This window comes from Eufriesea mexicana, unplaced genomic scaffold, assembly GCF_001483705.2.
Source record: "Eufriesea mexicana isolate 0111107269 unplaced genomic scaffold, ASM148370v2 scaffold11044, whole genome shotgun sequence".
Lineage (NCBI taxonomy): Eukaryota > Metazoa > Arthropoda > Insecta > Hymenoptera > Apidae > Eufriesea > Eufriesea mexicana.
The window spans coordinates 298,854-325,507 of NW_016918676.1; the positions used below are offsets into that span (position 1 = coordinate 298,854).

Genomic DNA, 26,654 nt, shown 5'->3' on the forward strand with positions numbered 1-26,654 from the left:
ATCGTAAATGTATATTTCGTGACTTATCAAAAAGGGACTTACAGTCTGTGGTATTCTATGCCTTCTGCAGAATTGAATTTTTTATTATCCATGATTTAGTTTATATTTCGATGCCATATTTACTTACATTACTTACATAGATAGTAACCGTTTTTACAGAATAAAAATATTAGGTTCAGGATTAAGAAATTAACAAAGCTGTATTCTACGTTAGTTTATGTTAATACTCAATTAAATCATCTTTAATAATGATACTGTCGAATATTATTCAAATATTTGTTTCAAATTTTATAAACGATTTGTCTCATGTTTCACATTTCAATATTTTTCAAGTTTCGTATTTGTTGACAGATTTTATTATAACGCCATCCACATTTTCTCAATATTTGTATTTTACCGTAGATGTAATATTATTTTCGATGTTAGAAGTTCAACGCGTATACTTCATTTGTCAAAAGTTTAGGACACAAGCATTTAAAATTTTCCGACTGTGATTGTATATCGCAATATTTCCTAGTCCATCAAGGTGTCATAGTATCGCACAAATATTTAGAAAAATATTAATATTCAAGAAATGCAACAAATGCTATAACACGCTCTTTCTACAAATAGTTATATATAGTTTACCTGTGTTTACCACATGATGACGTGGCGAATAATGTATTACCAATTAGTATTAGAACATGTAAATAAAAAATAAGACATTTATTACGGTTTATCAATCTAATCCTAAAAATCATGGTTGTAGACATTATTTAAGCAAAAGAGTAATACAATTCGTAAAATTAAAAAAATTAAAAAGTAGTAAATAAATGAAGAACAAGATAGTGCATTTTCGGCATTCAATACTTTATTATTGTAATAACAATAAAAATGCAATTGGTACCGGAAAAGATATATGTCTGGCTTGTGGAAATAATGCTAATTATACACTTTAAAATATACAATAGTTTAATAATTAATATTAATTATACATATACAGGATGATCTATCTAAATCTGTCACCTAAATTACTCGAAAACCGTTTGTTACTTGAAAAATCATTTCATACAAAAGTTGCTTAAAATTGTTTAAATGATGTGTCATTAACACTGATTGATAAGACTACACATGTGTGCGGACCAAAATGAGCAACATTTTGAGCATCTTTTACATCATTTAAGGAATACCACGGTAAGTACTAGTTTTGGGACCCATATTGTCTCATAATTTCGTACTCAGTTTTACATACTCTTTCGAATAGCATAGTCAAATTTTATGCATGATTACAAAATTCAAAATGACCTTTAAATCTCGATAAAAAACGGAACTAGAAAAAAATTAATCATAATAACGTATATCCCACTTCATACTTTGTATCCTTCGTTTGAAATATTTTTTCATGTAACAAACTGTTTTCGAGTAACTTAGGTGACAAGTTCAGGTGGATCATATTGTATTATTGATAATTAATAAATAGCTGGTGATTATTGTTTTACACATTCGAATATTTGACAAATACAAATATGATGCATTCGATAAAAAATAGTTACAAAAATCCCACAATAAATTTGTATCATTTTTCAGTATTATTATAAAGTGAGTGCCATAATACTTATGAAGTCATGTACAATATAAGCTATTCGCAATGGTAAGGAAGGTACTCGCACTAAAGTAAGAGATATGTTGGAAAGCTATTTGGTAGGAAAATTATGAAGAGGGAAACGAGAGAGGTGTTGTCGTTTTCTAAAGCGGGGATTTTTCGTTCTCATTGCCAGTAGGCCTTATTGAAATGATTGGTAGGGAAGGAGGTGGATGTTCGATATTCCTGCAGAAGCAGATTCATTCATCAAAAATACAGAATAAATTGGAGACTTGGTAGACTGGTTTTATAGTTATGTTTACTTTCTTCAATGATATACTTTCTCTTTAAAAGGAAAAAAATCTGTAACCAATAAAATTCTCTTTGATATATTTTTTTTTTCTTTCTTTTTATTATGTTGGTATTTTATGTAATTATTACATGATTTCTTGAAAAGAAATCATATCATTCACTTACTTGTTCGCAATTGAAGATGAAGTTACTAATTAATGATGTTATGTCCACTTAATAACTGTATCGCTTCCTCTTATTTTCCACTTGTAATATACTTGCAGTAATTCTACCGTAAGATCCCAATAAAAATTTCCGGAAGCAGTATCAATATCCACAGCGGAATTTACGACTATCGAGTATGCGTTAACCGCAATAAAAGATAAACCCTACCAAAAGCAGTCGAAGTTCAAATCTCACTGCTTACAAAACCAGTGCACTACTAAAAGACAACTTTAACAGAGATAGGATTGAAAATGTTATTACATTCTTAAAAGAAATCAAATTACTGACACAAATATTACAAAACAATTGAAAGATTCAGCGAAGAAGCAAGGAATGTGACAAAAGTTTATAAACAAAATCAATTCCTAATACTATAGAATCCATCACTAAAGAAACAAGTATCATTTATAATATGAAGTTTCTACTCTGTACAGTCCTAATTGCTGCAATAAAATGAGTGACAGTATATGACGGCATATATGTACATATCTTTGATAATCACAGAGATGAAAGCTAATTGTTACATTGTATTCCATCACCGGTGATATCAAACAAATTTGTTTAAGGCAATTTTCATATAACAAACAATTATAATTTAGGTAACGGAATTAAATGATACATCTTATACGTAATGTACGTAGAGAGTTAACTATGTATTATTATTTAGTCCCCGAAAATGTATCTCTAATTTGGCAATATAGCATAAAACGCTAATTTTTAACAAAAATTATTAATTTTATTAATAAACTGATTTTTAATTTGAAAATATGAAATTTTGTCAATTATTTTTCAATCTCTTTTAGTTTACTTAAATTTACTTAAATCTTTGAAATGTTATACATAATGGTATTTTAATAAATGGTAATTCAAAGTATTCAAAATTGACTGATTATTTCAAAAAATGTTTTAAATAGATTTTTTATGAAAACTAATGATTTTATATAAATAAAATAAATGCAATATGTATAGAACAAAATAGTAAAGAGTACATAATAACTAACTATTAATAAATAATAAATTATTCAGATGACAAACTTGATGGCACTCAACTTCTTTCGTACCATCCATGTCATCACTATCTTCATCATTGTCATTATAATTTTTATCGTATCTTCTTTTTGTTTCTTCTTTTTTGGAATATTGATCTAACGTGATCCGGAGCCCTGTTTAAAATTAAAATACAAATAAAGTATATAATATACGAATATATTGCATAATAATTTAATTAAAAAGTATACTACGCACTAGGAATATTTATATATTAGTTAAATTATATTATTATACGTTTAAGTAACATTCAATTGCTAGTTTATTGTATAAGAATTAGTTAAATTAATAATATTCAATTTTACGTAATCAAAACATCCATAATACGCTCCTTTATTCAACCTACTTGCAGTCCAGCCAATGACGGAGTAACTGTTTATTTACTTATCTTTCGGAAATTAGTTAGTTGCAACTAATTCTTTTTGTAAAATAAAAAGAAGATTTTAATTTTTCAGATGTCAAAAGAACGAACGATAAATGGTGTTGAATAGATAATGAAAAGCTATAATGAAAATTGAAAACATTCAAAGCAGTATAACAAAAAAAATATTGTAAAAGAAATTTGAAACTTTGTTTAATTTAAGGGTATACTAGGTAGATTTCATTGTACCATTCATTGTTCAATTATAGCGAACGTAGCATTGAAAAAAGAGTATGATTCGCGTGAATTGCCCACAGTGCATCGATTCAACTATCAGATTTAGGCTCCACGAGAAACTCGTTCGATTCATACCGAGTGTCAAATGAGTTAAGTATTAAAAGTATCGGTTACCTTCAAATCTCATAAATAAGCGATCTCAAAAAAAAATTCTGTTTTCTTATTACGTGTGGATTTGAAATTATTTTATCTTGATCTGTTTTTTTCAGAGAATTACAAATAATAGGGATATTCAAGGTAGACAAACTTTTGACCTCATCCTGTGTATAGAGGAATAATATTGAGATGATTCTTAATTATTTTATAGATATTCTAGAACTCAAGTTGATCGACTACTCTTTTCAATTATTTCGTTCAAAACTATGTATCTAATATACTCTCTGGTATTCAAAATGCAGATTTCATTTCTTTCGTCTCAATTATAAGATTTTTGTAGATATTACATAAAATATACTTTACTTTTCATCTGTTTCTTTTATTTTTGTTTTCTGTCTCGAGATATCTATAAAGTAATTACTAACAGTAAATAGTAATATTAAAAAATCGTATGATATACGATGATATACGATAAAAATCATATCAATACGGTGTAATAATTTTCATATAAAGAAATATGTAAATCTCATATATATAATTAATACGTGAAAAATTATTATGAATACAATTTATTAAATATTTTTCAAAAAAGCAATTTTAAATTCTCATATAACAGTTCCCATAAATAAAAAATTATATTCCTAAGTAATAAAAAGAGAAAAAAGGAGAGTAAATGAATCTTTACTTACATATCGTGAATTCCTCGTTACTTCCTGAATTAATACGATTCATTTATTGTATGTCAGAAACATCTGAACACGAATACGCGTCCTGTTTCCATGTTCACTGTTTAACACTTGTGATATGATGCGAGTGTTACTTTTATATGTGTGAATGCGAATGAGGTTGAATAAGTGAAACTCATTTACAATGATATAAATATAATATGTGCGAGTGCAGTCTAGTCTGAATGATGGTTGAAAAAATATTTAAAAGAATGTGCCAGAATAAAACAGTTATATGAGAATCGTCAAAGAGCAAACATTAGTATGCAACGATTAATAAGATTATGAGAGAGAGAAAAATTTTCTAGAAAGTGTCAATCAATTTTTTTGTTTAAAATAGTTTATTGCGAGTTGTTTTAATTATTTAAATATTTTTATCCGAATATACTAATGTGTTAACTTAAAAAACGTAGAAAGTATAGGTGTCGATTTCTATCTAAAATGGTTTGATCATGTTTGTTGATCTTGTTCAAGGCTTCCTGTTGTTTAAAAATTCTGCAATTAATAGTGTAACTTGTTCGATATGGTCTTAAACTACTGCCAGTCAAACTTAGAAGTAGTTTTGTTACTGTAGCTGTGACGTTGGTTAGCGATCTCGCGAGTGATTGGGATGTAGATAGAAGATAAGTTGTTAATCGTTTTGCATGTAACTTGGAGATTGATATTTCCAAGGAGGAAGTTCATATTCGTACACACAAATCTGGAAGTTTGTCAAGTATACATATCACTAGATATCTAGTAGTTTGATGTAGAGTTTTACCTTGAAACTAACAAGCTAGTTAAAATAACTAATTTCAAACTTCTTGTTTCTACAAATACTGAAAACATACAACTACTTTTAGAAAAATTAATATTGAATTTTATTTCATAGGAACATAATTATATTATTAAATTATTCACAGAAATAAATTATGATTATTATAGAAAATGATTCATAAACGTGTGGTTATATTTCACAGTGTAAATCTGCATGATAAAATAAGTAAAAAATGGAACATTGATTCATCGAAGCTCGAGTTATCGATTATCAAACATAAAGTTCACAATGCTCCTTTTTTATCTTAATACACTCTAGTATTCATCTTGACATTGGGTTTCATACTCGTTTGAATATAACAGGTGCTCCTCAAGTAATCTCAAGTCCATTTTGTACCATTCTTCGCAGATTGTACATATTGTTCACTTTCATTGGACATACAATTGAAGGGTTCATGTAAGAAACGGTTCTTGTCAATTTTATTGATTTTTCAAGAGAGAAGGAAAATACTCTATCATCTTTAATTTGTTCTTATAGAATAGGTGAATTTTTTTTATATTCTAATATTTGTATTATAATTCAGGAAATACATTATATTTTTATAATATCAATTCCACGGCAGTGTGAGTCTTACTTCTAGCTATTGAAATGCGTTATTAATTAAAGCTTGAAGTAATTAATAAAGACGTTTTCGATATAGTCCCTTCAATCGATATTCTGTCGTAAAATAGTAAACTAATTTTATCTTCATGTTTTGTAAGTGATGCTATTCACGCATCTAGTGACAATAGAACCTGATTCAAAACGTGATTCAGAATAGAACCTAATTCAAAAACCTGATTTAAAATAGAACCTGATTCAATAATCTTACAAAAACAAGACGAATATACGAGGCAATATTAGGACAATAATTATTTAATACAGGCTTCCGTGTAAGAAGACTTCAATCTAACCCTCTGAGGATTATCATTCCTTCATAGAGTTTTATTCGAGTCTGACTAACGCAACGTGACGTGCTCTTCTGACCATCATGGTTTCCTAGCGAGGAACAATAAGAAACCAAGGATTTCGCAAATACTATTTTCAAGGCGCAGAAAATGAGTGTTTAGAAAGATATAAAATATCATTAACCTTTTCGGTACTACTGCCGCCAATTGGCGGCGGCCATGAAACGTTTTCTGGGCACTACCGTCGCCTATTGGCGAAACGTTACCGATCACTGTCGCGATCCGAATGAAAAGTTTAATGACAATCACGCTCGAAATTTCTATGAATACCGCAAAACACGTTTTCGCGGCTTCCAGTGCAACCACTGTTATGGAAAACTTCCTCGTACCACGAATGTATAACCGCGGCCAGCTCCTCTGTACCGAAATGGTTAATGTAGAAATTTTAAATGTGAGAGTTAGTGCGAAGGAACCCTTGGGCCTGTCAGCTGGCGACGAGCAATAAACAGTAACCCAGGGTTCGGACTGAATGTTTAGAGGATGTCTGAAGCGCGCGTGGAAGGACGAGTGACCGCGTGCAAGGATCGGATGAACGGAATATTTATGACTGTATGGAATGCAAGCGAAAAACGAAAGACGCCTAAATGTTTAGGGTACTTGACCCACCTCGAGAGCGAGGCTATGGGAAATGCGTGATTGAGGAAGAAAGCTCGAGTATAAAAGAAGATAGAATGCAAGGTTTAAATGAGGGTGCAAAGGCTGTACTGTTGGTGAAAGTGCCATACGAGGTTTGAAAGAAAGTCGAGTCGATTAATGTGTGAGTGTGCATTGCGTAATTATTTTTATTTTTTAGTTTGTATTTTTACTCTTAAGTCTCTTTAGCTCGTAAATAAAATATATAGGAATTAACAACATCCTTTATTCCATATATTTGCCAATCGGAACATATGCCTACATTAATTCTATTACTATAGTTGATTTAGCCGTTGCTATTGGATATAAAGGAATGATATAGGAGAGGCTATCAATCACGTGTAAACATAAAACTGATATTGGAGAAAATAATAAATATTTAAAAAATTCTCTAGTCAATTGTAGAGAAAAATTTCTCAGTCGTTCATGAGATAAGTCATATCAATGACTTTCCTATGTATCCGTAGAGATTATATACATTTAATTATTAGCAGACAGAACTTTGTATAAATCTTGATCAATCGTGAAAATTTATTCACCAATATTCCTGCATCGTTCGAAAAAGATATATTTTGAAATCGTTTATGAAAAATTCAGTTTAACATACGCAACTGTTAGTGAAAATAGTTCATTATTAAAATATTTTTTAATAATTCATTGAATGACATATTAATTTTTTAATATTCGGATCTAAACCTAACAACTTTTACTTAAGACGTTTTTGTTTATTTTATATTGCTATGGAGTTATTATAAACGTCGTCTTATGTAAGAGAAGCTTTATGTAGGAATTTTCAAGAAATTTCACAAATAATTTTACTCTAAATATCGTTTATTAGGTGACTTAAATTACGTTGCAAGGCTATAAACCTATCGTTTCACGCTACTAGATCCAAGCAGTGTTAAAATAGTTGGAAATGGAGAAAAATTTTATAAAACAAAATTAAGTGGCGTTGAATGTTGTATAATTTAATATACATGTACATACGTTTACGTCGAACATTTCAAAGCTACCTCTTTCTTCTTTAATGAAACATTGTATTTCTTTCTATTCGTCAGTAAATATATCTACCTGTTCTTTATTTGAAAAAGATATTAGGATAATTCAATGGAAAATTAATTAATTCCAAAATATTTTAACTTTATCACTCTTGGAATAAAAATGAGTAAAATTAGTGCTATTGAAATTTTAAGCGTATTTTTACATTTTGTCTTTGCTGTCTTCTGTTCCCTCTTTACTGTATGATTATATATAGTGTTTTAAAATCCAACATCTACGTTGCTTAATTTCCTTGCAAACGTTCTCTATGTTCAGTTTCTTTTCTCACCTGTCATAACGATATAATCTTACCTGGGTTAGGAAAATATGTTATTTGATAAATTCCTTCAAGTACTTGGTGAATGGATGTAACTTGTCACGTGTATCGCATTTTATTCTTTTCTTTTTTCTTTTATTACAATGGTTCAGATCACGGGCTCTAGGGTTTATAATATTATTTCCAGTTCTATTGATCACGTGAATCATTCAGTGGTCACTAGATGTATTTGTTCCTCTATTTGCTCCGAAACACAATTCCAAAGCAATCGAATAGGCCATTGATATAGATGGATTGATCAAATCGACAGGCAAACAAATAAAGTTGTTTGAGTATTTTCGAAAAAACAACTCGTATATATACCTTTCGGAGAAGTTAGAACACGCCATTCAGCGGTCAGCGTACGAGTTTTTGTATTGTTTACCCACGTATTCCATACACACTAGATCGAGTTAGTTATAACATGTTTTACCACGTATATATACACGTTATTCATATCGTTCGTTTTCCATAATTTTTTGCTCGTACTGTACCATATATAACGCAGAGGACAGAAACTAATTATAATCAATTATTTTGGGTTGAACGTGTGAATTTATGTATTTATATCTAAATTCAAATCTCATTGCTAGAGCTCGCGTATGTCTGTATGTGTATTTTAATAAAAGCTTGATCATTTCATATTTATTATATTAAAAACTATATCTTTGTTTAATACCAAAAAGGGAGATTTCCTAAGTGGTAGTAGTCAATTTTTATGAAATTAATGGAGGATATCAGGGACGAAAAATATATTTTTTAATATCTTGAATGTCATTTGTGGCGACGCACCTGATCATGCGGAGAAAGCTTGGCCTTCATAGATGAGCTAAGGGTCCAAACCGTTTTAGGCCTTTTTCGAGAGGTCAAACACGTCACACGGTGTGTCCCCTCCACGGTGCGTCCAAACTACATCCCTCGGAAGACAAAGCGTTTTCCAAGGAGCCTTGGAAGGAAGGAACGACTACACGAGTCAGTCTGTCCCGAGTTGCCGTGTCGGAAAGTTAGATTTGTATTTTGTCGCGACGCTTTCATCGTAGAGACCGATGGAATAGAAATGCGTTGCCAGCGTGTGACGAAGCATATGAATATCCTACGATATCCCATGAAACTGGTATTTCCGACGTGATTGCGTGTTTGGAAGATAAAATACGTGGGTATCGAATACAAGTAGTGAAACAATCGACGACAATGTCGTTGGAAGTCTACGGTGCGAGTGACCCTAGCAAAGGCGACAATGTGAACTTAGCCAATCGATCGAGTCGGAGCATGCCGCCGTTTTGGCCGCGCAGAGTGGTTTTATGGTTCAAACTCTTAGAGGAGCGATGTAAATCCGCGCGGATTGTGAAGGACGAGACCAAGTTCGACATCACGATCATGTACCGTGACATCCGCTATATAGAGATGATCGAGGACGTAACCATGAATCCACCTGCGACGGGACAGTATGATTTTCTCAAGGGCGAGTTAATCAAAAGAGTGACCGCGTCAGAAAATTCGCGAGTGTGGAAACTCATCAAAAACGAGGAGATAGGCGTTCGGACGTCGTCTCAATTTTTCCACCATTTACGAAATCTCGCGACACCCTCGTTCTCGGACGAGTCGATCGTGACTTTTTGGAAGAGCCGGTTGCCAGCCAGCACGCAGCGAGTTTTAGCCGTCGCTACAGAGGCGAATATAACCGCGTTGGCCGAGATAGCAGACCAAACACACGAATTCCAAGCCGAGCAACGACGCGTCATCTCTGAAGCTTCGCACGTAACAGAGTTGAATAAGCTGCGTGAAGAAGTGAGCCAGCTAACGTCGCAACTTAGTGCTATGAAGACTATGATGAACCGACAACGACGATCCACGTCGAGATCACGAAGGCGCAGTCATTCGCGTGCTCGAAGTAAGTCGCCATACCGTGGCCCAACAACGTTCGACGGTATCTGTTGGTACCATCGTTATTTTGGTAAGAAGGCAAAGAAGTGTCCTAACCCTTGCAACTGGAATGCGAGGAACAAGTAGAGTTGTCCTTGAACGCTGCGCTCGACGATTCCGGTTCCTGCAGCATCTTCTTCACACACGTTCCAAGATCCCGGTCCTCGTGGATACAGGTGCAAATATGTGCGTTTATCCGCATAAACGATTGTACGGATAGACGAAAAACTATGACTATAACTTTTCGCAGCTAATGGTTCGCGAATCACGACACATGGTACCGTAGCTCTGAAATTGGACCTTCCCCTCTGTTTCAATTTCACACGAGGTTTCGTGATAGTAGACGTAGTTATCTCGATTATCGGAATCGACTTTTCAAGTTATTACAGCTTATTAGTCGATCCGCAAAATAGATTTCCGGTATATTCAATGACAAAGTAACAAGTGAGCGGGTAGCCAATGCCAAACTTGCTACGATGAAGATTTCAAAGAGAGAAGAATCAAAAGTTCCCATATTTAACTCTTTGCACTCGACGACTTTTTGGCTAGAGAAGAGTAGAAATTCCAAGATTCTGAACTAAAAAACTGACGATACCTTTTTGAGCAGTTAATAAAGAATTGTATAATAATAAAATTGTAGAATTATTTGATTTCATTATCTCGCACACTGTTACATTACATTAAATTTGATGTATTAATTAATATTGATCTTTCCAATTTTATGAAATGGTGACTGAAGGTCACCTCTCGAGTGTAAAGGGTTAACCTACCCATCGGTTATCGAGAAGATTTGGTAAAACATAACGAACGCCACTATATCGAAACATCAGGACTGCCAGTATTGCAGCGACTACCGGGCACTTAATACCCACACTATTCCAGACTGGTATTCGTCGCCTCGCATAGAGGAGTTTGTCCATTCTCTATGGGAAAAGAATTTTCTAAAAAATAGATTTAGTACGCACGTATCAACAAATTTCGGTTGTGTCCTGCGAAGTCGAGAAGAAGGCTATAACTCTTTTTGATCTTTTCGAGGCAACGAACGCGATGTTCAGGTTGTGTAATGCTGCACAAACGTGTCAGCGCTTCGTCGACGAAATTATACGCAACTTAGATTACGTGTTCGCGCACATCGACGATTTTCTAATAGTTTCAGAGAATGAAGCGCAGCATTACAAGCACCTCAACATCTTGTTCATAAGATTTAACAAATTTGGCGTCGTAATCAATCCAGCGAAGTGCGTTTCCGGCGTAGAAAAGTAAGATTTGTATTCTGTCGCGTCGATTTCATCGTAGAAATGAAATAAAAGACGCGCTAACAACGTGTGACGAAGCTTATTAATACCCCACGATATCCCTTCACGTTCAATATAAAAAGAAAGTTATGTACAAAAGTTATATACTTTTCTTTAATAAGTATAAATGGATAAGTTGTTTTGTAAAATATTTGTTTAAAAAATTTGTATAAAGGTGTATTTAGAAAATATATATTAAAAAATATAGTAATAGTTAATACTTTTTAGTTAATTTTTCCTGTAAAATTTTGGGCTACTTTTATGTAACAAATTCCTAATTGTTTTTATTCTCAAAGTATCTAAAGAAGAATCGTTTGCATTGGATGAGAAATATCAAGGACTGAAGAAATAGCCTTTCATAAATTAATTAATGTTTAATTTATTTGTAAATAACAAGAAGCATAAATAATAAATCAGTTAGGTGTACCATTAACACGAGAAATAATAGAGGATACCAAAGGACTACGCAAAACATGATCGCCGAAATCAGATAATGCGAGGGATGCTTTGTGTTCAAATAATCAGTCTAACTGAAAAAAGTCAAATACTGGAAATGGATTATAAATGATTGAATATGCAAGAATTTCTTATAATAAACATTTATTCCAATATGTAGAGAAAAAAATGGCAGTTAATTAAGTATTGAAGTACAGTAACTATACAAATACATTTGAAGACGATATGGGAAAATGTATATAATTTAAAAATATGAAAGATGTAAACTTGCCAATTTAATTAGTAAATAATCGGAGATTTCAGGGATATGACAGCAAAATATTTATAATAATTGACGACATTAAGTATATTACATATATTAAATTTTGTTATAAACTAGAGATTTCTGTTGTAAAATCTTGTACTCGGAAGCATTTGAAAATACTGATTTAATCATTTCATTTATATGTAGGTACAAAATAAGAAATAATATTTGACTATTCTATTATGTCTTCACTTTTTTTTTAATACTCGATATCGATTAAAATTCTTTTGATTACAAAGATTACTTTTCTAGAATTCCTTTTTTTTTTTTTAACTATAACGTGAACATTTTTTAACTATAATATTCAAAAGACTATGAACGCAGAATAAGAAGTTATTAATGTGTGTAGGATTAAAAATTAAGAATATAACAGTTACATCTATCTAATTGGAATGTGTCATTGTAGATAACGTTCAATTTAATTTAATTACATTAAATAATATAATAATGAAATTTAAATAAAAAATTATATTTATGTACATAGATACGTCAATTATAGTACGCCTAAGAATCCTTCGAAAAGTTACTATCAAATTGCAAAATGTTTATATTAGATAATTTTCTTTACTTTATACAAATTCGTATGTAGCTTTAAAACGTGTTTTGGGATTTTATTTTATTTCAAATTCTCTGAACTATCCATAGGTCCGTTCTCGTAAAGACCATTACTAAACTTACCTTCTCTCTAGTTAGCACGTACGCCATAATAACTTCTATGAAAAAAACTTTTATAATGTTCATATTTACTGGATTTTTCAAGAATTACAGGTTGTTTACATACCTGCGTAAATTAACAAACCCACAAAAAAAGTCAAGTTAAACAATAGGTTTCAATACGAATAATCACATATCATTGATTATTAATTGTTTATATATAATGATTACTAACAATTAATAGTAATAATAATCGTCCTTCAAATTTTGTAGAATTTGAATTTATAACATTTGAATTTATCTGTACAAATGATAAAATATGAAGTGAAAAATCCTGTATACAACTGTTTACTATCACTCGTTATCCACCCTGATTGATAACTTATACGAATAAGTATAATCTTTAATAATAAGGTAAATCAAGAAATTAATATAGGAATTCAGATAGAAAGACGATAAAAATGAGAAAGTAAGCCATACGTCCGAACACTCGTACAGTGATCGACGAAATGATAGCACACCCTATGGTTTTCCTCCATCCTACGATGTGTGTATGTACGAAAGAAAGCAGAAAGTCATAAAATATAACATTTGATGAATAAATACGAATGTGTTTTTATTCTAAATGAAATAAGAATCGGAATCGATTCGACTGTGAAGGCAATTGACGTATGTGCGAAAAAATTTAACATTAACAATTTTATCAAAGATTAAATTCAGTATTTTTTTAGCTTTAATCAAATTTTTGTTTTCCTTATTTCTACATAGAAAAGATAGAAGAGAAAAAAATTTATTGGAAAATTAATTAATCGTAATTTACAGGATAATATTATGCAGCAGAATCTCGTTTAGATAAATTATTTAGTTGGTTTATTATTCAAATTAATTTCAAAATTATCGAATAATGTGTTGCATAAAGATATATGATTTGTTAGAATTTATATAAATTTGTAGTATTATATAATTATTATGTAATTATATGTATTACATTGCATTCATTAATTATATATAACATATAATAGAAAGGTTGTTCCAATTATTATTTATGTAGTATATATAATACGTTATATGGATATTATATTCTACAATTCTATTATTATACAATTCTTTATTTACTGCTTTTTTAGTAGAGAATCCTTGAATTTCTACTCTTCTCTAGCCAAAAGTTATCGAGTGCAAAGGGTTAATCCATATATACATAGTATTAAGAATTATATTTTTGAAACATCGCAGTTTATTACTTTTTCCAATTAATGGAACAGCAAGTTTGTAATTTTTAAAAGTACTTGCCCAAACAAGAAATGCGACACAATCTACTAAAACCAATGCCGAATGCTCGTAATAATTAAAGTCCGTCACGAAAACGATTTCTAAAATAACTCCGTTTCATTTGATAATTACTGAATAAATTAGAAATCGTAAAGATTTTTTATGTATTATAATTGCAATTACAGTTTCTATTTCATCGTGAAATCATGCTTTCTCACTTGCGATAAGTATTTAATACTACTCATAATTTTACATTTGCATCTGTCTGTATTATGAACTGACGATTCTTCAATCCCATGATTAACTGTTATTTAAATAATAATAATAATATTTAAATAATATAAATCATCATTTTTCAGGAAGAGCAATACTTCATATTTCGTCTATAACTTTAAGATGAAACAACTCACAGATACTTGACACATTCGTATGCAATAATAACCTCAAACCAATTTCGTAGTTAACAATAAAGCGTTGAGAAGTAGACAGCGTTCCAACACTTGCACGTATAGGTGTTTACACGCTATCATATTATTGAAAATGTATGAATTATAATTTAAATAAAACTTTTTTTATAAGTTTGGCTGTTGATCTTATAGCGCACATCGATATATATATATATACGTATTTATAAACGTTATATAATAAATTCCTATGTTTCTACGCGTCGCGGTGGAGTTATTGCCTCTTCTAAAAGCGCGTAGGGTATTCTAAACGTGTTACTGCCTAGAGCTGATAATTTTGTGCGGTAGGTAATCTTGGTTAATTGCGTCGTGTGTGTACTGTTGTCTCAATTCTTTCCCCCGAGGTTTTTGGTACCTCGCCTTGTCATGTTCAAAATGCACGCTGATTATTTTGAGAAATATTAATTTTCCAATCAGCGGCATTCTAAATGTCGTGATCACTCTTCTATGCGCCCTTACCGCGCCTTATCTTGTTAAGGATGGACGATACCTGAGCAGGCGTGAGGTTAAGGCTTTTGCTTAACCGTTTCTGTCCCAAGCAGCGCGATCGCGCTGTTCATGTCGAGAAAACCCAGCACATTTCAAGTCACCGACTGTCGAAGTCTAAATGCTATCGCGCCACTTGGCCATTCATCGCCATAATATAAACGAAGCGCTATCGCTCCGCTTGGGATTTCTCGACATAAAATAGAAAAAGCGCTATCGCGCTGCTTGGGTCTTGTGGTACCCACTTAGAGGCAGCGCAATCACGCTGCTTGGGAAAACTCGACAGTGATTTCTCAAAACCCTCTAGAACTCAAACGGTTAAAAGTTACGGCGTTCTTCCAAGTTCAAAGCGTAGGTAGTTTGCAGGTACAGAAGCTTTGGAGTGATCCTTCGAAATTAGCGAGTTTTATAACACGTCTTTGTCTATTAAGTGTAGACGAAATTAGGATGCGAAAGAACATTTTGTTCATTGCCTCCCAATATTCCAAGATTCTAACTCGAAAATAGTCTTTCTTTACGATCGTGTTATAAACCTTTAAAATATCGACCTCGCGGCTCATTTAGGTATGTCAAGGCAGGATAATGCCTACACACTGCGTAACATGCTAAATATATACTTTCCAATTGTGTAAGGTATTATCAAAAACGATTAGATAAAAATAGTGAGCAATTATGTTGTGGACACCATAATTACTGAATTCCAATTCGATTGATAGTAAAAGAGGAATCAATGCTAAGTAACTAGAATCAGAGAAACAGTTATGGATTTATTTATAAGAAAACCAAAGAAAATTCAAGAACACGAGTATTCGAAGTAACTTATTGACACATCTTATATCTGCATAATATTCATGTTCTTACTATTAATATGCGTATAAATATTGCAATATAATATGATATAATATCAAGATAATAATCTTCTAATCAGGTCATATGGAATGTCCAAATTTATGATTGCAGGTAAATATGTTGGCTGTCACGATTTCATAAAATTCTTGTTTATTCATTAATTAGGTTGCACAACGTACGATTTACATATTTATCAGGAAAAAGTAAAGACAAGTCTCAACTTCAAAAGAATGATTTACTTTTATCGGATGCAAATAAGAATGGTCGATATTTAAAGATCAAAATATTTATTTTTCATTACTGCCTAGTACTCTACAGATAACCAAACGTTTGGTTAATCAGAGTTGTACTGCATATTTATAATCAATTTTGTTTGAAATCTACTTTTTAAAATGCAGGTGATTAAATATATACCGATGCGCTATTTGGTATTTCCATTTTTGATAAATACTTGAGATTGCAATATTTTGGTATTTCTGTACAATATAGAAAACATTAAACGGCAATCGCAATCAAAATATTCACGATTTTTTAATGTCCGTTTATATCAAAATTCATATGCGACATTGAAACAGCTCGGTAAAATCTCTCAATAATTTTAGATTATATCGAAAATCGAATATAATTTATCATTAGCGTGCGAAAATATATTTCTTCTTCAATTTTTCTAATCGATCTGAGCCATACGAAACGACTACTGAATATTTAAACCCATAAGGTTGAAAGTGAACGCGAGGTGACAAATTCGAAGTTAACCGATTCATTGAATGCTTAATTGTCTACCTGTCACGTAGATGATAATGATATACTACAATATTTACGCAATAGAACGATAATTACGGTACACTTTGTATAGTATTAACAAAGAACAATTGATTAATTAGGTGGAATGGCAACTGACTAATTAAAGAGCGAAAATAACCGAGGTGATCGAATATTAAATTTTAATTACAAGTTTGATATTGAAACTAAGATTTGAAAAATTTACATTCAGACAAATTTTTTTAGATGATGATAATATCGACGTATTGTTAATATGTATATAGTAAACAATTATTACGACCTTATCTTGTTTCCTTCGCGAATACGTGAACACTTGGGCGATAGATTTGAACAGTAGATTTTGAAAAATTTTTATAATTTTGCGTAAACGTGCTGTTTAACACGTTGAGCGCGGCGCCGATATTTCTGACCTTTCCCCTTGGCCGGCAGCGAGCGGCCGCTCTCTAATAATGCGATAATGTAATATTATCCGCGGTTTCTCAGCATGCGATTTTACGCACTGCGTAGGGCGCCTCACTTTTGAAGTCATATTCGAGATAAGGAAAAGTTTCGTTCCTTCTCTTTGAGTGAGACAATGGAACAGGCAATGCATGCGTACCTTCAAGAAGCTTTCAGTTGGCAGAAAGTCACAAAAGTCTACAGATCGTTTGAGAGTACAAAATTTAGTTTGTTCTTGAGAATATTTATCGCCCATAAAACCGAAAATGTTGGAAAGAGAAGATAGTGATACATCAAGCGAAGTTTTCTTATCGTTCAGACGTCGCCGGGTATTACGGCTATCATCATCAGAAGATGATATTTCAGTAGGCCAGGAAACGGAAATGGAGAGAAGAAGTAGGAGAAGTAGCACAGGTGCTAATAAAATCTGTGACGGAAATGAATGGTTTGATCCAAAAGGGAATCAGCCAAATATTATGCCCTTTATGCGTACCTCCGGCGCCAAAACAACTGATGAGAAAGTGCGGATTTGTACGAAAACAGAAGAGTTTTATGCATTTTTCGTTACAGACGAAATACTTCAACACATCAGTGAGCAAACAAACCTCTATGCTACTCAATGCAGAATCACTTCTAAACGTACAGGTAAATGGACACCAACTAACAAAAATGAGTTGAAGCGTTTATTTGGGCTGATAATATTGATGGGTATGGTAAAACTTCCCTTCTTACGTCTATATTGGTCTCGATCCATTATTTTCACAAACATTCCCGCGAACAGTAATGAGCAGAGACAGATTCGAAATTCTCATGAGAATGTTGCATTTCGCAGACAACGAAGCAGCTGTCGCAACTAACCGTTTATCAAAAATTCAATTCATCGTAGACGAATTGAATACAAATTTTCAAAAATATTACGATCCACCAGAAGTATTATGCGTTGACGAGTCGCTAATCCCATTCCGCGAGCGCATTGTATTCAGGCAATATTTGAAACAAAAAAAACACAAATACGGTATAAAAATATTTAAATTATATTGTGGTCATGGATATACGTATAACTGTCATGTGTACACCGGAAAAGCTCTCGACAAGGAAAATACAACCCCGTCAAATGTTGTAATATCTCTATTGAAAAACTTATTTCATAGAGGCCACGCATTGTGTACTGACAACTGGTACACCAGTATCGATTTGGCGAATCGCTTAATATACAAAAACACACATTTGATTGGAACACTTCGAGCACATCGTAAGAAAAACCCAAGCGAAGTGATAAAAACTAACTTGAAACGTGGAGAAGTTATCGCTAAAGAAAATAATCAGGGTATTACTGTGTTAAAATGGAAGGACAAGAGAAATGTTTTGGTCCTATCCACAAAACATTCAAGTGAAATGATAAACGTAAACACAAAACCCGGAGTTTTCTGTAAACCCAAAATTATAGTTGAATATAGTAAAGCAAAAACATCTATTGTCTTGTCAGATCAAATGTGTGCGTATAGTAGTCCCTTGAGGAAAACTCTCAAATGGTACAAAAAGTTGGCCTTTGAGTTATGTTTCAACACTGCTGTGGTCAATTCCCTGTTTCTCTTTCAAGAAGTAACCGGACAAAAAATATCAGTTACGGAATTTCGGAGACAATTGGTGAATGGACTGAGAAAGCGAGTAGATGGACAAATTCCACTTCGTGAAGGAAAAATTGTTCATAAATTACAGAAAAAGGAAGGAGACGCCCATAAAGTTCGGAAATACTGTTCTGGTTGTTATGATGAAAATTCAAGATTATTTGGGTCTAAGAAAGCCAAAAATTTAACAAAAAAAGTTGTTACATTTTGTTACATGTGTAAATCCCAGCCACACTTTTGCTTAGAATGCTTCAATAAAGCTCATTAAAAGTATATTTGACTACATTCATTCAGGCGACATTTATCCTTTAATTTTAATACTGTCGGTCCCACGAAAAGTTTAACGACGGTCCCCAGGGACCGGAGCCGGCCATGGGGAAAGATCAGCGCCGGTCCCCAGGGACCGGCGTCGCGCTCAACGCGTTAACGACTATCCGTATTTTTGTCTATCTCATTCAATTATCATTTTAAAACACTTTATTTTATTAAGACAAAAATCAATTAAGGAAATACGAAGTAATAATCTTTTCATTACGTTAAAAATGGAACACAATAAATATGTCACTGTTAATGTTTATTTGAATCTGGACTGTTGTTTACTTTACACGCTTATTACTGTTTGTCTCAATGGAAATCTCGAAGAAAAATGGTTTGCGTGGATTAAACCACTCGATAATTTTATTTATATTCATACTCATGAAATAACCATTCGCTTAGTCTCCATAAATAAATTAGAATTCTCCTTGGTACATTATTATATTTATAATTATTACTATGAAATCAGATAAATTCTTTATTCGGTCGTTTTTTATAAAAAAATAATATAAGATGGAATAAATTTCCGAGCGTCTCCAATCAATTTGTCGTTTTAATAAAAAAGTAAAATAATTTTTAAGAGCATTGAGCAAAAGAAAAATATGCAGCTAAATTTTACATATATCTAATTTTCAAAATATTAGTAAAGTTACAGTCTTGCACAATCTTTCACCATAATTAAACTAAACCTTCATTGCAACTCGAATTGAATACATTTTCTTCTGCAGCGATATTTAAATCAAGAAGTTGTAAAATTCAGAAAAAATAAGAAATATAGCTCTTTTAATAATACTGAAAAAAATTGTAAAACATGAATGCGAAATATAGGATCAGGCGATGGGATTAACCCGGATTACCGAGGATTACCGAGGTATTACCATTTACAGACTCTGCATTCCGAAATTTTATTAAATATAAAAGGAAGTACGTACCATATGATGTATCCTTTCGTAGCAAACAGTTTTTATTCAAACTTGTGTAATAGGTTCAATCCCTTACGAAATATTATACCATTTGAGGAAGCACTCTGTACATATGAATGAATAAATACATATTTTTAAAAATGCTGTTCGAAATTTTTATTTTTAAAACTTATCAAAAGGTTACCGAAAAATATGAGGTATATTCTGTTAGTGATGGATGAAATATCAATAACAATAAGAACAATTCTTTATTTAATTACAAAAATGGTCAAACACAAATATTAAGTATAAATCTAATTAATTTCTCGCAATCACATGCTCACACCTATTTTCTCTATTACAACTCAATTACAACTGACTTGTGCACAATCTCTCTGGTTTGTTCTTTCTACTTTCACACATTACATGACATACACAAATCACACAACACCTCAATCATTACACGCATACTCATTTATCACAATAACCTGAATTCATTGAATATTGACATCTCATTCATACTTGTACCAAGTTTGTCTTCCGTTTCTTACAGACATCGCTCATTTATTATATCAACACATATATATTCAAAATCTATGTTAACCATTACCACATATTCATATCTACATAATTACGCAGAATTCTATATCTTTACATCATTCTATCCTATAATTACTTAAATTCTAGAATGATTTTACAAGTACGAGTATCACGTAATACTTAAATTAGCATCGTTTACCAAAAACAAATTTTTTGAGAATGCTATGAATTATTAAACATTTAAACAAATTTCTAAATCATTGTAGAACGATATGAATTATCAGGTCTTACCATTTAATGGCAGCTACATATTCAAGACGGTGAAATTAATTGTCTAAAACAATGGTTATAACTTGATACAGCTTTCTGTATCAAATACATATATATCTTGCTTTGAATGAAACAAAGAAAATTAAATTATAGATACTCTACTTTTGTTGTGTCTAGTAAAGGAATAACTGTATCGATATACTAATTTGAACGTTCTATTGATGTAACATCATTTTTTACCATTATCAGCAGCATTTTAAAGAAAAAGGATGAAATATACCGAAGCAAATTCAATCAAACATGACAAGGGCACGAGTAATAAACAACTGATTGCGAGATAAATATGCAACGTGATCGATATAAAAAAAAAAAACACGCAGCATACTCGGAAGTGCAGTATAAGCTCGTGGTTCAACTCTCGCTGAGCGATCCGTATCAAACGGAGAACTGACCAACTTTGATGTATGACTTACTTGCTTCGAGGTAGACATTGTCGAACGGATAATACTAACCATGACTAGTTGAGTGATTAACACTACCAGTATAAAGAACCATATGCTCTTGCTTCAAAGAATAGGAGAAAACTGAACTGTTGAACGAGATCTAACCAAGAGAGTGTGAGTTTATTGTATAACAATCATATATTTATTATAAAATTATAAATTACACGCGTCTTATATCGTAATTGTTCACTCTCGCGCTTCTTATAACAAACTGAACTTCCTTATAACATATTGACTCTGATCCATAACAACTGCACAACACCACGCATTCTAGATCTTCCACTCGCACTTCTAAAAACATACATATCTACATTCGTGCCATTACTCGACCTCACACATTTGCATTCACACTGATAAAACCAAATCCACAGAGAGGTCTGTATATACTGGATAATCGGTCCTGGATTAGATATTATGACAATACTAGCCCGACAATGCAACCTCGAAATTGATGCATGTCGATGTTAGTATTCTGTTGTATGACATATAAATGGACTTTGGAGGATGATTAAAGTATGAAATTACCAAATACTTGGTAATGTGCGTACAGCGCGAGTGAGTATGAGCAAGCAAGCTGCAGATTAGTTCAATGCAGACTGATATTTGCTTAAACAATTGAACGAAGGACCATAGAAAAGGAAACTTTAAGACTTTGTTTCAAATTATATCGAATATGCTTGTACATAAAACTCATTCAAGAAACATCATCTGGGACTCTAACGTATAACTAGTTAAGGCTATTACATTAGGATGATCTCGCGATGAATCCACGATGTGTGCAGATAACGTATTTCTGCAAGTCTGCACGATACATTACAAGATACATTAAAAAATATATTACAAAATATATTACATAATACATAACAGAATGCATTACAGAATGCATTAAATACACGTTACAAAATAAACGATACCTTGCAAAAGCTACAATTTATTGAAGATAAATAAAATGGAGAATCGAGGATGACAGAGGAATTAACGAGTTATACAATAAGTGTCCATATTCATTGGTAACCTTTTGTTAACGAAATGAATGAGATACGTTTGGAAAAATTATTTTGGGAATTACTTTAAAAATTATTACATAAAGAATCTATCATCATACTTGGTTAGGAATTATTTTTAATTAGACTTTCATTAGATTATTTGTGGGAACAAATGATGTATTTCTCAGAATTATTTCATTGTTGTATCTTTTATTTTTTATCTTAATTAATATTTCTTGAATTTTACTCTTTTTATGGTATTCATAGTTTTCGTTTAAAAGATAAACATTAATTGCTGATCACCTAGGTGCAATATTATACGAAACCAATGGTACCAAAATACGTGATTACTAAAACTTTGTATTAATTTCCATCGTGTATATTCAGAAAATAGCATAACAGTGTTCCGGTTTTTATTATATTTCCGTTTATTGCTCTTCATCCAGTTTTTATGATATTTTAATAAATTTAAAAATCATCCATCTTGTATTTTCTTTCGTGGGTCAAAAAAACCGAAAGGGCTATGGTTTTCTAGCAGCCAGATCTCAAGTGCCTAAATAACTATACTTATAGAGTTTCCTACTTTATAATTTCTCCAATGTATATTTGAGAAAATGACGTTTTATTGCATCGAGTGTCGATCAGACCCAAGCAACAATTCAACGCCTAATTTCAAGTTAACGAAATTAGACGACGACATTTCGTACTTGAATGGTAATGGGGCGGCCAGAGGTCGAGACTAGTCCGTGCACACTGGTTTCCATTAAGCTCCAGCTCCTAAGAGTCCATAAACACAGATTGACAACGACGCAGTTACTATCGAAAGCGATCACTAACGTGCGAATGACCCACGTGTACTTACCTGGGCCAATGCACCTCACTCTGAAAGAGGGGTTTCTTTCAGCACTAACGTTACTCGAATGTTCCTTCTTCTTCAGGGTGACCAATTCGCAAACCAAGGGAATGTCCTGGGTCAAATGAACTGACAATCAAGAAACGCGTGCGCCCATTGGCAAACTGAGGATTTTCTTTAAAATCTTCGTAGAGAAAGTCACGAAGTCAGTCGTTAACTTCTATTCGCCAATAATGGCGAACAACTGGACCTTTTTAGACAACGTTCGCTTGCAGTGTCGAACAAGTCAGTCACCTTGAGTCTTTCAAACAGTTCGTCTTTGTAGACAATTTATAGTCGGTCGTAAACCAATCAGTTTACTAATCGATCTCTCGCCATCGGTCGCAAGTCACTGCTTACACGTTCATCCGATCAGTTTCTAACATTCGAAAGAACCACTCGTCCTGGCAGCAATCTTTAAGATACGAGAAGCGTTTTAAGTCTTATGTGTATCGCTAACTATTCCGAGACGACCCATACAACCACGATGTTGCTGAATATTAATTTAGTGGGCAATATTAAGAGATTGCGAGATGAATTTATAACCCATCAGAATTCGTTCAGATTTCAATCACGACACGACGTTTGGTATGATGATGTCATTATAACACATTTCTTTTTTTCCGAAATTTTTTCCAGGAACACACTAATGATATCGCGAATATACGAACGTAATTCAGCCAATATGGAATAAGAACACCCATGCGAAACCACGTAGATCCTCAGATTTTATCAAAGTTTTAAAAAATTTACAATCCGAATACGATGATTAAAAATTGATTTAAAGTAGAATCATAATTTACTTGTTATAAAAATATTGAATTCGTAGTATTAATTATAATATTGCATAAAAATAAAGTGTTAATCTTAATTCCGTATTAGAAAAACTTGAAATCTTTTAGAAATGGAATAATAATGTACTTATTGCTAGAATATTCAATTTGAATTAACTATAGATAGTTATAATTAATAATTATAATTACAATTTTCTACAAATAACAATTGTAAATAACAAGGAAACAAATTATTTAAAAAAATAAGTAAAAGGTAAATAAAATAAATTAAACTACAATTGGTATAAAATAAAGCAATGCATAATATAATTATTAACAAAGAATGAAAAATAGAAAATAAATAATACATTTACTTTTAAGAATAATTAATGACACTTTGCGATATCAGAAGGTTTAGAAATACAAGAATAGTAAAATAATAACGTATTTCATTTGCTAAAACATTTATTCGACAATCCATAAGGTTTTCATTTATCTCAATCACAAGTCAATTTTACTATGAAAATACATTTAAGTATTAAATAACTAACGGACATTAAAAAATCATGAGAAAATTAATACAATATGATTATGTATCCTAAACACAAAACCGTAAGCTTTCTAAATAATTATTTAGATTTCTTTCACTGCTACATCTTTTGTAGATAAAATTTAGATTATTCTTTCACGTCTTTGAAAAGTAATAATTTAATAAGTTCAAAATTAAGCTAGTTTTATTATTTTCTTATTTACTAGCACACACTTTCTCTTTATCTCCAGTACTTCTTCGAGAAATGATACTTCGCTTGGCCATCAACTATCTCGTCTGTATTAATACCTTTTATTTATTATTGAGTCTAAGTGTCGCCACTTGTATAATCTCTAAGTAAACTAAAGAAATAACCTCGTATATCAATGCTATTCAGCAAAGTAAATTTACTTCTGTTTGAAATATACTGATAGAAATAACTTGTCCTTTCATATCTTATCTCCAACAAAATTCAGATCTTTTTAAATAAATCTATAACTGGCTGCAAGCAAAAAGTACTGAAAAAGCAAGAAATAAAAAACATTTAATACTGCCATTAAATACTCACTGGAGGGAATAGAAAAATCCTGCTGCTAATGAACTCACTAATGAAGCGTTCGATCAGGCTCGTATCCCTGAGGCGTTGGTCTAGTAAAGATCAGCTTGGAGAACGTATTTGTAGGAATAGAATGATTGGGCGAGGGCTTGGGCAAATTGGATGCTACTTCGATCCCTCTAGTGCCAAGTATAGGAACACCGATATATACTAACCTTCTCGACTACTGCAGGTAAAATTATTATTAAAAATAATTGAAATTATGCTTACATCTATTTCTTTTCGTACATAATAATTTCATTAGGTATTACAAATGAAATTACTTTTTATTCTAGTTCAATTAGTTCTGGGATGCCAAGAATCAATATTTTTCCACTTCTTTCATATTAAATTTATATTGATGGATATACATATTTTTAAAAATTATATTACGTAGTTTTCGAGTTTTATCCGTTGATTAAGTTTTTTGATCTCTCTGAGTCCATGCTAATACCGTGGATGGAGTCAGTCCAGTAAAAAACATCAACATTTTCTAGATCGAAAGCCTCTGAGTTAACCAAACACCGACCGTCGTCGCTAGTAATTCCAGTCGCGGAATACTTTTGCGTGAGTCACTCTTTTCCTATTTTGTTGGAGCAACGCGATTTTTTTGCTTGGACGAAACTAACCGTGACATTCGAGTCCCTCTCAATACGAATAAAAGCTACCGCTGCATAAGCTAATTTACTAGCATCACAAAAGGCGTGCAGATTTATTCTATTCAACGCATTTACTTTTCTCATCAAACATCGTGGCACAGAGACATCTTTCAAATTTTCCATTTCACGACCCCATTTTATGAATTTGCTTTTAATGTTTTTGTTAATCCGTGTGTTTAGGATTATCGAATCATTCGCGTTGTCCCATCTTGGGACAAACCCCAGACCCAGAAGACCCTAATGGGTCTTCTGGCAGCCAGATTCTAATTGCTGTTTTATTTCAAGTTCCGTGTCTTCTATTCTCTTCATTTTCAATACATTTTACAAACAATTCTTTATTTCCCTCGGGTCACCGGACACGAAGCATTCTTTAGCCATTAATTTTAGAAAGCAGGCAACAGCACTAAGGATTTGGCTGACAATAGGCTTGCAAAAGAATGGACCAGGCCATGTGCGATATCACGACTTTCGAAGCCATAAAGTAACGGGTCACGAATGTGCGGGTGGCCTACCAGCAACCCCCTTTGAGGGAGAGGTTTCCTCCACCAGCAGACCTGGTCGCGGAAAACGTTCCTCCCTTCTTTGGGGGCACCTGATTCGAGGGCCCACCCTCGGTCCTGTCAAACACCAATGGGAAAATCGATTTCCCTTTGGGCAATCGTGGGCTTCGAAAGATCGTGCATCGCACAGTCAGTTAGTCAATATCAATGGAACAGATCAGATAAGTTATCCGAAACTACTACCTAAAATACAGTCCACTATCCACAACCTTCCTCAATGAAATTTG

The 26,654-nt window shown here is 32.4% G+C and overlaps 1 pseudogene; it reads left to right on the forward strand.

Annotated features, from left to right (window-relative positions):
• Window positions 1-17,541: 17,541 nt before the first annotated feature.
• Window positions 17,542-19,171, forward strand: LOC108553539 (piggyBac transposable element-derived protein 4-like; annotated as a pseudogene).
• The last annotated feature ends 7,483 nt before the right edge of the window (window positions 19,172-26,654 follow it).